The sequence below is a fragment of the Ascaphus truei genome, chromosome 2 (genome assembly GCF_040206685.1).
Source record: "Ascaphus truei isolate aAscTru1 chromosome 2, aAscTru1.hap1, whole genome shotgun sequence".
Lineage (NCBI taxonomy): Eukaryota > Metazoa > Chordata > Amphibia > Anura > Ascaphidae > Ascaphus > Ascaphus truei.
This window is the reverse complement of record NC_134484.1, coordinates 102482955-102496172: the sequence shown is the minus strand read 5'-3', so window position 1 is coordinate 102496172 and position 13218 is coordinate 102482955. Positions and strand designations below refer to the sequence as shown.

The following is a 13218-nucleotide window of genomic DNA, read 5'->3' as shown; positions in this document are numbered from 1 at the left end:
TGCAGCCACAGGTGCACAGCAGGTCAGTGTTGCCACATCATTGATACTGAACAGTAGCGCAAGAAAAACAGCTCAACCCGCTAAAACGCAATTTGAGCATGGACCCCGAATTGAAAAAAACATTTTTTTTTAACATTTGCACGCTGCACACGCTGCACACGCTGCACACGCTGCACACGCTGCACACGCTGCACACGCTGCACACGCTGCACACGCTGCACACGCACGTTGAGGTGGGGAGTTGAGTGCCATGACAGCCACCAACTCCCCCTCCAGCTTCTACAATGTCCGTCACCGCCTCTTTTTTTTTTTTTTTTTGTCCAACCGGTTTAAAATGATATACAGTTGTTTTATAATCTGCCACTAAATATAGTTATGTAGATGTTAAATGGCTTTATTTTAACTCCATGTATTGGGACTAGCATTTTAACGGCTTCGCTGCCAGACATGTCAGCAACGCATTGTAGATTAAAGTGATTTATTAGTGATGTGTGTTTCAATTTCAAGACGAGGAAACCAACCACTCAAGATTCCTAATAAAGTTAAATGATGTGCATACTATAAAAATGCTTAATAATGAAAGCTTCAATGCAACAGTACGGAGATAGGAGGAAACAGATCACCGAGTGAAGACTTGTGTATTTTTGTTTGTTTTTTTCTATAACAAGTCAAAACAAGAGAAAGTATCCAAAATCCTTAATTGGCAGGTGATGTCTGAGGAAAAGGCGACACTAAGGCCTCAGACATGGTCAGCGTCTGAGGCGCGCTGCTGCTCGGCACTGAGCCCCTGCAGCCGCAATGAGAGCGGCTTTAGCAGGGGCTCGCGCACGCTTCCGCACGCATGCGGAAGCGTGTCTTAAGAAATCTTTCGTTTCTTCGCTTGCCGGAGCGCAGGGCCGGTCACGTGAGCGGTTCACCCAATGAGGGCGAACCAGCTCCGTGACGTCACTGGCCCGCCCCTAGACACGCCCACGGACAGTGCGTGCTCTAATGACAGGGAAAGCACCGCTTTCCCTCAGCCTCAGCGCGCCTCCGCACGGCTTCAGTCTCTATGGACTAAGCCTAAAGGAGGTAGAGATTGGAGTTAAGAGACAAATTAAGGTTGGTATCCATCAACTATGAACCCAAACACCACAATAAACATGACATATAGGATTGACACTTTGCATGTAAAGGGACTAAACTCACCAGTGAAAAGGAAATGAGCCCATGAAGAGATAAAAAAATGATGTAATGTTTATGCAGGAGACACACTTTTAAAGAGATAAAAGAACAGAGACGGATCAATAAACATATTGTACAAAATTTCTATAGTTCCTCAAGAGATGAGAAAAACGGGGTGGGAATTCTGCTTAGCAAAAATTTTGAGTTGCAGGATATCACCACGAAGAAAGATTTAGAAGGTAGATATATTATGATCAAAGGGAAGATAAAGGGGATGAAGGTCACTCTAGCAAATATATATGCCCCCAACGTTGGGCAGGCAGATGTCTTAGAGAAAGTATTGTCAATAATTAATGTATTTAGAGAAGGAGCTCTGTATCTGGATGGTGATTTTAACATGGCGCTAAATCCGGTGTTGGACCCCTCTAAAGGATATACAAAAGTGAGCAAAAAACAAACCCAGACAAAATGTATAAACAAAACATTAGACCAGCAGGCATTGGTTGATGCCAGGAGTCTTAAATCCGTCAGGGAAGGATAATACGCATTACTCACAACCACATGATAGCTATTCTAAGATAGATGATCTTTTCATAGACCAAACTGAGTAAAATAAAAAACGTTAACATTGGCGATATTATGTGGTCAAATCACACACACCAGTAATTTTAGAAATTGATTTGGCTGTGGGATATACACAGAAAGGCAAGTGGATATAGAGACTGAATGAGTCCTTACTGAAAAATAGTAATGTAGTCTTAGTAATTGAGGATGCTCTTAAAAACTATCTCGCAGAAAATAATGTAGGAAATATATCCCCGGCAATATTGTGGGAGGCTCATAAAAAGTGTTATAAGGGGAGCGAGCGTTTATTCAACAAGCCTCCCTCAGGGGGGAAAAAAAAAAGAGAAAGACATTTTAGAATTAAGCAAACTAATCCAAGACCTTGAAATAAAACATAACAGGGCAGCTGATAGAGATATTAGCACAACTAACAGCAAAAGGAAAATTTTATTTTTAGGAACCCAAAAAATAGAAAAAAGTTGCTGACTTGACTTAAACATAAGTATTATGAGAAAGGTAATAAGATGGATAGACTGTTAGCCAACCAGTTAAAACAGAAACAGAGCCAGTATAATAATCAGTAAAATTCGGAAACAGGATGGAGTAGTGTCACAGGATCCAAAAGTCATTAAAGAAGAGTTCAGGCTATTCTACGAGAAGTTATACAATACAGTATAGAAGCCATGCAAAATAGGAAAAAAAGGAATATATAGGAGGAAGACATAGAATTATTTATGAAGGATATTCAAATTAAAACAATTACACCCGAGGCGATAGATAAACTTGATCTGTTTATAACATGGGATGAGATAGAAAAGGTAATAAAAGATCTGCCCAATGGGAAAAGTCCTGGTCCTGATGGGCTGCTGCATACATACTATCTCTCTGATAGTATACATTCAGGGTATGTCTAACACTTTGAGAGATACGAGAAACCTGTCCCGGGATATGTCAGAAGCTCATATAACGGTTATCCCAAAACCAGGCAAGGACAAATTCAATTGTGCAAGTTATCGTCCAATATCGCTCATAAAATTTAGATGTCAAAATTCTCACCAAAATATTAGTGAACGGACTTAATGATGGCCTACCGGATCTGGTAAAGAAGGATCAAACCGGATTTATACCAAAAAGGGAAGCCAAAGGTAACAACACTAGGTGAATTATAAATATATTAAATCAGATTAATAAAACACAGACCCCAGCTATGATATTGTCTATAGATGCAGAAAAGGCATTCAATGGAGTGCAATGGAATTTTATGTTTAAAATGCTGGAGCGTATAGGAACGGAGGATATGTTTAGACAGTATATAAAGGCATTCTATAGTAATTCGTCGGCAAAAGTCAAGGTAAATGGACAAGTCTTGAACTCATTTAAAATACTCAATGGTACGAAACATGGATTTTCGCCCTAATAATTGAGCCGTTAGCAGTATCAATAAGGAATCATCCAGACATTGTGGGAGTTAAAATAGGTGCGAAAGAACATAAGATTGCATTTTATGTGGATGATATTCTTCTGATAATAACTAATCCACTGGTCTCATTGCCAAATATAATGGGTGTTCTGGGTAGATATATAGTGTAGCATCTAATTTTAAAATTAACTTAATAAAAACAGATGCTCTTAATATAAACATCTTTCAGCAGAGTTGGCGGCTCAAGTAAAGGAAAATTTCCCTTTCGAGTGGAAGAATAGAACTATAAAATATCTGGGTACAAATATAACGCCAAAAGTAGAGTATTTATTCCAGGCCAATTATATCCCATTAGCAAAATTAGAGAACAGTTTAAAAAAGGGTGGAATAAGAGTATCATATCGTGGATAGGTAGAGTTAAATGCATACCCCGGTTTAAGTACACTCACTTTAAGTACACTCGCGAGTAAGTACATCTTGCTCAATAGGCAAAGGGCAGCTCACGCATGCGCCAGTCAGCACGTCCTGAACAGCAATACTGGCTTCCTACCTGTACCGAAGCTGTGCGCAAGCGGGGAGACTATAGAGCCTGGTACCAATGCCTTATTTACATCAGTTATGCACGTATATGACGATTGCAGTACAGTACATGCACCAATAAGTGGGAAAAAGGTAGTGCTTCACTTTAAGTACATTTTCGCTTTACATACATGCTCCGGTCCCATTGCGTACATTAATGTGGGGCATGCCTGTAATGAATATATTGCCGAGATTTATGCATCTGTTCTGGACTATCCCCGTGAAAGTTTCCAAGCAGTATATTACTACGCTCCAAAGTAAAATTAATACATTTGGGAATTAAAAAAAAAAAAAAAAAAACGAGGCCCAACATTAAAACATTGCAGACATAAAATCACACGGTGGACTTGGTCTGCCAAATATCAACAAGTACTATCTTTCCACACAAGTGAACCTCTTTTTGAGGGGTTTCATGGTTTTAAAAATAAACTCTGGGTGGAAATTGAAAATAATTATTGCAAAGAAAGACACAAATAAGGCTCCATGGCTCAGGAAGACGGATCGCCCTAAAAGGTCTTTACGAACACCCTACTATCGGCGCAGCACTATGTGCATGGGATGAAATATGTAAAGACGAGAGAGTTTTCACTTTCCCATCCCCTCTCACTCCAATGTGTGGGAACCTGACTTTCCCCAGGGTTGGTTTAAACAATATTTAAAAAGTGGATTCAACCGGGTCTAATTAGACTAGGAGATCTGAAGGAAGTGGTAGAGACTAGATGTTTTAAACACTTTTAGGACCGGTTTGATTTTAAAGAAGGGGAGAGATGGCAATATATGCACATAGGGTTTGTATTAGCCTGGGAAAAAAAGATGGGCAGGGAGTACTGGACACAAATGTGGAGCATTGCTGGCTCTTCCCGATGTCAACGAATATTTTAGAAAACACATAAGATAATGTACAGGTGGTATTATATACCACAAAAACTGAAAGAATCTTATCCAGGAACGTCTAATAAGGTTGTGAGGGGGGGGGGGGGGCAACAATGCTTCATATTTGGTGGAAGTGTAAGAAAATAAAAAAAAGTGTTTTTGGAATATGATAGTGGAACAGATTTTCAATATTACCAGCATTAGAATTCCAAAAGACCTGAGTATTACACTGCTAAACAGAGAAGGGATCAAAAGACATAGAATTAGGAAATCTCTATTACTACACATGCTAAGCGCAGCAAGATGTGCCATCGCTGCCAACTGTAAAAAGCGGGAGGCACCCACTATTGAACAATGGGAAATCGAGAATATGGGAGGTTATGAGGATGGAACAACTATTGTATATAACCACAGACACAAGGTTACAATTTGAGCTTCTCTGGCGGCCATGGTCAGAGTTCACTGGTAATAGAACACTGTGAAAAGATTTGAAAGAGGAAACATCTGCCAAAGTAGGAATAATAGGGACAATGGAGATTAAATATGGGTTTGACTTGTTTCTAGATTTCATTTTTTTAATTTTGTGATTGTATTTTGTATTATTTAAAAATTGTCAGTATGTATTCTACTGTATAACTCACTCTCTATGCTATATTATGCAATATTGTCCACTCTTATGATCCGATTGATTATGGGGAAGCGATGCAGAGTTCTGTAGCATTGTTTCTTATGTTGATTCAAGATTAAGACCTAAAATTGCCCTAGTATTGCTGAGTATGAAGGGTAGAGTGTAAAACTATTTTGTTTTCTGATATGTTTTTTGTTTTTGAGTTGTATTGTACTGTAATGTACATGTTAATTGTTTAAAAAAGTGTGGACTACAAATAATTTTTTTTTTTTTTTTTTAAAACACACACAACAGTAACATCTTAATTACCTTAGCGGTAGTAACGGTTAAGGTAATTCTGGCGTTAACCCCTCCAACTGCCCAACCACCAACCCTGTGGCAACTACACCCTTCACACAACCACCCCCCCTCTCCCCGCAGGAATAGGCAAAAGCCCTATTAGCCAAATATTGCTAAAAGCGCTTTTGCCCATTTAAGTACACAGTACTGCACATTAAAAAATACAAATTACAATACAATCAAAACAAACACTAGCCATTTAATCCATTGATTGTCAATGTGGTTATCTATGTCCTGAACGGGAGCACAGATAGCTACACTGGCAATCAATGGGCACCCTATAGTCAAATGTGTATCTTACCCTTGCAGGGATGAAGGCTCATCCTCCTCATCTAACTGCCGCACCAATCAACTCTTGATCCACGAAGCAATGATCCTCAGCTTGAAGTCCAGGATCCTCCATTGCTTTAAGAGAAGTCACTGGTGAGTAGATCTTTTCTTCTACAGGTACAGTAGATGTTGCGTCGCCGTCTCCTTCCTGTCAAATGAGACGTGGCAGCCCTTATACAAGGCCTGTGACGTCACATTTGACAGATACATGGTATATCCACCAATACGATTGTACCATGTGCGCAGGCATCATGTTTGGCAGACAATGACTTCTCTACCAAACTTCATGGAATAACAAGGTACATCCACCAACCCAATTGGGGGATGTACCATGTGATGCCTTCCTTTTTGGGGTGATTGGGGGAAGTTATCTTAAGGGAGGGATGTCATCCAATCAGGTACCATATGCTTCCATCCCTTTAAGGTGATGTCACATCACCCAAAAAAGGAAGTCATCACAAAGTACATCCACCAATCGGATTCGTGGATGTACCATGTGTCTGTCAAATGTGACGTCACAGGCCTTATACAAGGCCTGTCACATCTCATTTGACAAGGAGATGGCAAGGCAACATTTGCTGTACCTGTAGAAGAAAGAAGAAAAGATCTACTCACCGTTACATCTCTTCAAGCAACGGAAGATCCTGGACTTCTGTGCATTAACCTTCGGGTCCAGGGAGGATCATTCCTTCGAGGGTCAAGAGTTGATTGGTGCCGCAGTTCAATGAGGAGTATGAGCCTTCATCTCGGCAAGGGCAAGTTACACATTAATTGACTATCGGGTGCCAAATGATAGCCACATTGGCAATCTGTGCCCCCGTTGAGGACATAGGTAACCACAGTGACAAATCAATGGACTTATTGGTTACTGTTTGTTTTTATTGTATTACAATGTTTTTTTGATGCTTCACAATTGAGCAAAAGTGCCTATTAACCATATATGGCTAATAGGGTTATTGCCATTACTGTGTGTGTTTTGTTGGGGACAGAGGGGTGGGTGATGGTGGTTGAAGGGTGGCCAATGATTGCCAATATGTTCCCCCATTGAGGGCATAGATAACCAGTGACCACCAATGGATTTATTGTATTGCAAGGTGTATTTTTTTTTAATTTATGGGGGGTTTTTTTTATGCGTCACAAATGGACTACTATCTGTATTTGGCCAATATGGATATTGCCCATGTCTGTGTGTGGTGATGGGGGTAGGTCAGTGTGTAGTTGCCCTAGGGAGGGTGGTTAGGCCTCCAAGTTGGGTTGCAGGAGGGGTTAACCCCTTAATTACCATAGCGGTTACTACGCACCACGGTAATTAAGAGGTTACTGGCCAGTAGATCGTATTTTACATGTTGGTGCCACTGAGGTCGGCCTTCAGCCAGGCATGGTAAGTACTACTTTTATTTAATATAGGGTGGCTATTGATTGCTTTTGAATGGGAAAAAGCACTATTAGCCAGATATTAGGTTTTTAACCCACTACCATAATTGTAATATTTCTCCTTGCCTCTGTGAATTTTACAATTATCCCTCTCTACCCCCTGCACACTGCTGATGGATGGTCCTGTGTCTCACTGTCCCTTTCATCCATTTATTGCCCTATTTATTCTCTCTCGCCCCCTCCTCCTCCCGGCCGCCCATTCCGCCGCTCCCGTGCACGTGGCCCTCAGCTCGCGCTCCCTCAGGCTGCCCCCTCCCCCTCCCGACCGTCCGTTACCGCCGCTCCTGTGCACGCGGCCCTCAGCTCGCGCTCCCTCAGGCTGCCCCCTCCCCCTCCCGACCGTCCGTTACCGCCGCTCCTGTGCACGCGGCCCTCAGCTCGCGCTCCCTCAGGCTGCCCCCTCCCCCTCCCGGCCGTCCATTCTGCCGCTTGGTCCCGCCTGCCCGAGGGGAGTCGGGGCCTAGTGCAGAGGGTAACTGACCCCTGCATACATACCTCTTACCCCTATCCTGTCCCAGCACCGACTGACTTGTCTCTCAAAACGTGCCAAATGTAACCAACAGTGAGCAGGGGAACCTGGTTATGCTATTGGCTGCTGCAGCCCATGTGGTCATATGCCCCTATGCACCATGGGGCTTGTAGTCCCTTGCGGAGCCTCTGTCTATTGCCTCCGAGTGCTCCATTGCGGACCTTGATAATGGTCATCGCAACTCTTGGCGTTCCGCTGCACGTGCGCGCACACCACCATGGCGACACCCTGCAGAGGGAGCCACCGCCAATCACTCCCCTGGCGGCGGCCCGCCGCCTCAAACCCCTGCGCCTCCCCTCCCAGCTCACACCCCTGCCGCCGGGGCCTCAAACACCTGTGCCTCCAGCCTGTGTTCCCGCCTTAGGAAAAATTGGTGGGACGGGCACTACAAGTCAAAATAGGCTGGAGGCAAAGTGCTATAGAAAAAAGTACTTTATTGCGGCATAATAGCCAATTTAAAAAGACATAAGGAGGGTCCTCTGACGCGTTTCGTCCCTTGCGGGGACTTTATCAAAGAGTGATTATCTTTGATAAAGTTCCCGCAAGGGACGAAACGCGTCAGAGGACCCTCCTTATGTCTTTTTAAATTGGCTATTATGCCGCAATAAAGTACTTTTTCCTATAGCACTTTGCCTCCAGCCTATTTTGACTTGCTGTGCCCGTCCCACCAATTTTTCCTATTCTACTTTACCTTGGAACGAGAGGCACGCAGCGGACCAGGAGCTACCTCAATACACCAGCCGGAGAAGTGGAAAAGAGTTTTACTACCAACCGTGAGTAAATGTGCTCACAGTCAGTGAGACAACGAGAGATTTGAAAAGCCCGCCCAGAGGGGGACCGCCGGGTGGAGCAACATACTCACCGGGAACAGGTTAGATGGCTTCTCCCCTCACTGCATGGATTATTATATTTATTGCTCACTCCACGCTGGGATGATGGGATTGATTTATGCCTTAAGAGGATGTAACCTGGTCTGTGCATTATTACTGTTATGCTCATAGGCAACACTAAGGATATAGAGCACCCAATTAGGGATATTCCCTTGTCTACATTGTGTTCCCGCCTTGCCTCCCAGCTCACCTCACACCCCGGCGCCTCCCGCCTCAACCGGGCGGGACCAAGCGGCGGAATGGACGGCAGGGAGGGGGCAGCCTGAGGGAGCGCGAGCTGAGGGCCGCGTGCACGGGAGCCTGCACCTGAGGGAGCACGTTCCACTCTCCCTATCCTCCCACCCCCTCTTCCTGTCCACTGTGTCTGTATGGGAGAGTGTGAGTGTGTGTGAGACAGTGTGTGTGTGTGTGTGTGTGACAGCGTGTGTGTGTGTGTGACACTGTGTGCGACACTGTGTGTCACACTGTCCACCCCCCCCCTCCTATCCACGGTCTGTCCCCCCCCTTCTATCCACTGTCGTCGTCCCCTCCTGTCCACTGTCCCTCCCTCCCTCTGGGGGGTGGGAGAGGGGGAGCACAGAAATAGGGGGAGAGGAGGGAGCAGGAAATTTAACTCAGGGCAACGCCGGGTCTCTCAGCTCTCCCGGCCGTCCGTTCCACCGCTCCCGTGCACGCGGCCCTCAGCTCGCGCTCCCTCAGGCTGCCCCCTCCCGGTCGTCCGTTACTGCCGCTCCCGTGCATGCGGCCCTCAGCTCGCGCTCCCTCAGGCTGCCCCCTCCCCCTTCCGGCCGTCCGTTACCGCCGCTCCCGTGCACGCGGCCCTCAGCTCGCGCTCCCTCAGGCTGCCCCCTCCCTCTCCCGGCCGTCCATTCCACCGCTTGGTCCCGCCCGGTTGAGGCGGGAGGCGCCGGGGTATGAGGTGAGCTGGGAGGCAAGGCGGGAACACAGGCTGGAGGCGCAGGGGTTTGAGGCCCCGGCTGCAGGGGTGTGAGCTGGGAGGGGAGGCGCAGGGGTTTGAGGCGGCGGGCCGAAGGCAGGGGTGTGAGCTGGGAGGGGAGGCTGGAGGCGCAGGGCCATTTACTTACTTACCTGGTGGTGTGTGTGTGTGTGTGTGGCGGGCAGTTGGGTGACGTCATAGAGCCATCAATCTGATTGGCCAGAGGCTGAGGTCCAATCAGATTCACCACATCTAACAACAACCATACAAATTTCAAATTTATATATTAAGATTAGGATTGAAGCAGGGGGTCTCCAGAGCTGGACGGCATTACCGTCAGGCCCGGGAACCCGCTCCTTCCTGAGGTACAGGCCTCTGTATCGGGTGCCAGTATCTCTTGTAATTTTAAATGTCCTGGTCAAGAGCTTTGTGGTGAGAGACGGAGAGAGGGACCACTTCTCTCGGCACAGCTCTTCCAGACTGGTAGTGGCCCGGTAGGATTAACGCAGCAGGAGTCCCATTCAGAAGCAGAGACCCCGGCTGCATTAATCCTTCTGGGACACTCCCCCTATGCTGGGCTGTGAGGCGTTTTGCTGCACTTGGGCCGGTCCACCTGCTCCAAGTGACGTAGCGTGATTCAATTTCACCCTGCACATTCGTATATAAATTGTTTAGGTTTTTGTAATATACATAACTCTGTACCCCATTGTACTGCAGAATATGTTGGCGCTTCACAAACAACAACCAAACAATCTACAGTCCTCTCCCAATTTAAACCTTTTTCATTCATCTCTCCCCTCTTCCACTCAACATTCATCAAGCACCTTAACTTTACCCATACATAGCCCAGCTAAAAATGTCTCTTAAAAGAATTATTTCATTAAATGATGAACACCTCTACTACAAACTCAAAGTGCACTTGACCCCCCTGAATGCACTTTTACTCCTACTGTGTCTGTTAGACTCCCAACATACCGCTTAGATTTTTAGTCCATCAGTTCAGGGTCTCCCTTTGCCTTATGTTGCCATTTACCTTTTGCACTGATCCCCATTGTTTGTAATGTATTTTGCCTTGTACTGTAATTTTATAAAGATCTGTATACATTGTTGTCGCTATATTAATTAACCCCTGACCTTACCGGCCAACCAATTTCGCAGGTTACAGGTGTCTGTGTTGCTTAAACTACGATTATAAAGCAATGACGACAAAAATTGACCTGTTTTCAAAAAAAGCGGTCATTATGTGGTCCAATAAGTCATGACATAGGTCTACCTGAATAGAAGCTGAACATTTTAACCACATCCCTGCCTGGAGGGAGAAGTCCTGGAATCTCTGCTGCCATAAACTGGGAGAGGGGGGGAGGGTAATTCCCAATGTTAACCCCTGCATTGCCAATGGGAGCAGACGACGACCCCTTTCCACCTTTCACTATTGTTTCCATGCGTCCCGAGTGATCCACTTTAGTTTGTTTCCCCATTTCTCATTGGAGGAAAAGAGCTACAGATCCCACGATTAGAAATAAAATACAACTAATTCAACCTCAACAAAAGAAGCCCAGTTACAACCCGCTCCCATGACCCGTTTTAACCCCTTTGGCTGCTACCCGTTAGCCACTTCATTGCTAGGGGCAGGTTTGCGCCTCATCTTAGCCCTCGCCCTCCTTTTCATTATGTCTCAGCAAGGAGGACCCCCGTTTCCCCCACACTCCCTGTGAGGGGAGAGAGCTGCAATGTACCGCGTTTTCATATATTAGGGGTCTACGACATCACTTAACCTCTTCGCTGCCAGAGAGAGGAGCCAGCCACACACTGCAAGTCTGTCTGGCAGCGACGAGGTTACACATCATCTCCCATCAGCACCTATGTGCGGGAGCTGCCCGGCCTGAGACACAGACACACATACACAGCAAGTCTGTCTGACAGCAGCGAGGTTACACATGATCTCCCATCAGCACCTATGTGCGGGAGCTGCCCGGCCTGAGACACAGGACGATATGTGCACCCCGGGGCTCAAAGCCGTGCCCGTGCGACAGGATACAGCGGCATGTCTCGGAATGCCTGGATGTTACGGACAGCGTCAGCCGGGAAAGACATTGACACGTCCCCCGGGAGAGCGGGTGAGACCAGACACGGAGACACTCACCGAGCTCCGATCCCCGGCCTCTGCTGCCGCGGCCCCGGCACCTCACGCATATCCACTCTCTTATTCGCCAGTCGTTAACGTTCCTCTGGCAACCAATCGTCGGCCTCGATCTAAAGACGGCGGTGATTGGCTGCACGGGCGGCTGCCAGAAACAGCCCCCCCCCGGCAGTCACGTGGCAGAGCCAGCAGCCGCCATGTTTGGTGTGGGCAGCTGCGTGTGTAGAGGTGCCTTTGGGTCGGGAGGGTTCATGGTCACTCAGAAAAATAAAGTTTTAAAGATGACTGAAATCGCACATATAAAAGTGAGACAATCAAAAAGTACAGCACACGTACATGTGTCATTAATATTTTTGTGTTTCATTTTGTTGTGTTGCATTTTGGGCAAAAACTCACTAAATGCACCTCCTGACTTGGAACGTCTTGATATTTCTATTGAAAATCTCATTAACTGCCTGATTAGTCACAGTTCAGAGTTACAAAAACATGAAACTCATTAAGTATGAATTTGAAATAATGTCAAAAAGAACATTTAATAGCCTTTTCCTCAGTAAAGTATGTAGTTAATAACTTTTACCTCTGCAACGACAATATAAGCTTTAAATGCAGGGGAGAAACATTTGCTTTCAGCGCCATCAACCTGAGGTGACTAGATTGTAAAAAGTAAAAAACGGGACGCACTACAGAATGATTTCTAAAACAAATGACATCACTTAAACATAAATTTAATGATATTTGTCCAATAGCGTCCCCAACGTAGCAAAATGGCTGTTTGGTTTTCTGTCACAGAAGACCACGTCTTTTAACAAATTTATACCGGGATCATTCAATAGGCAAAACACAGTAGAGAAATAAAATGGGGTCTATTTGGATAAAAATAAAAAAACACAGCAGAAATACAAAAGAAAGAAATATATGCACTTACTGATCTGGGTCTGGGGGTTGAGATCTAGCCTTTCCTAGGTGTAGGGCACCCGCTTGCAAGGGCTTACCTGGACTGGGACTGCGTCCCGGATGTCCTGGAATGAAATTCGTCAGAAAATCCTAACCGGGACCTTGTCCTGATCGTCCTGGAACTGATTTTGGTAAAAAAAATCCTGACCGCGACCGCTACTTTCAATTTGTAGAACTTGGCCGCAAAATACGGCATTAATCTCTGCGAGGCAGACTTTCCTAGCTTCAAAAGGAAGCCAGTTGCTCTGCTATTTGTAACAGAGCAACTTTGAAAAACCCGCCCTAGCTTCTTCGACATAAATCACTGGATGGCCTGGTTCTCTGGGGCTTCTCCATACATAGCCTCCGCTGAGCTAGGTTCAGCATGGAGGAAGGAGGAGCAGACAATCAGACCGTGGGAATTCCCACCAGCCAATAGGAATAGGGGCTCGTCCTTT

At 45.6% G+C, this 13218-nt stretch overlaps 1 protein-coding gene across 1 annotated transcript in view; it reads right to left on the bottom strand.

Annotated features, from left to right (window-relative positions):
• ARMC1 (armadillo repeat containing 1) overlaps positions 1 to 11939 on the bottom strand; it is a 38857-nt gene extending 26918 nt beyond the window's left edge. Inside the window, exon 1 of the mRNA XM_075584023.1 lies at positions 11831 to 11939. The gene's annotated coding sequence lies outside the window, so the exon portion shown is untranslated. The remainder of the gene's footprint in view (positions 1 to 11830) is intronic.
• Between the last annotated feature and the right edge of the window lie 1279 nt (positions 11940 to 13218).